General features: G+C 40.7%; 1 protein-coding gene and 1 long non-coding RNA gene across 2 annotated transcripts in view; one reads left to right on the forward strand and one right to left on the reverse strand.

The window, feature by feature from the left end:
• LOC118342480 (plexin-C1-like) overlaps positions 1-204 on the forward strand; it is a 35,504-nt gene that overhangs the window by 7,996 nt on the left and 27,304 nt on the right. The gene's annotated exons all lie outside the window — the stretch shown is intronic.
• LOC118338765 overlaps positions 1-204 on the reverse strand; it is a 1,893-nt gene extending 1,689 nt beyond the window's left edge. Inside the window, exon 1 of the long non-coding RNA XR_004797279.1 lies at positions 151-204. This is a non-coding gene — a long non-coding RNA (uncharacterized LOC118338765). The remainder of the gene's footprint in view (positions 1-150) is intronic.

A 204-nucleotide genomic window follows, 5' to 3' on the forward strand; every position in this document is an offset into this window, starting at 1 on the left:
TGGGACTAAATGCAGAAGGAGGGGGTAAGCTGACCATTGTTTTTTTCTGTGGAGTTTTTTGCCTCCTTTCTATTTCTTTTTCCTAACAGTTTGTTTATTCTGTTTATTATTTATGTTAGAGATGATCTGTGTACTTCGGTTTGGACTTACAGGGCAGGAGTCTGCTGTCCCCTGATGTCGGTGCATTTGGATATCTTCAGCTGT

Source organism: Morone saxatilis, unplaced genomic scaffold (assembly GCF_004916995.1).
Source record: "Morone saxatilis isolate NCDOM2014 unplaced genomic scaffold, NCSU_SB_2.0 Contig10, whole genome shotgun sequence".
NCBI lineage: Eukaryota > Metazoa > Chordata > Actinopteri > Moronidae > Morone > Morone saxatilis.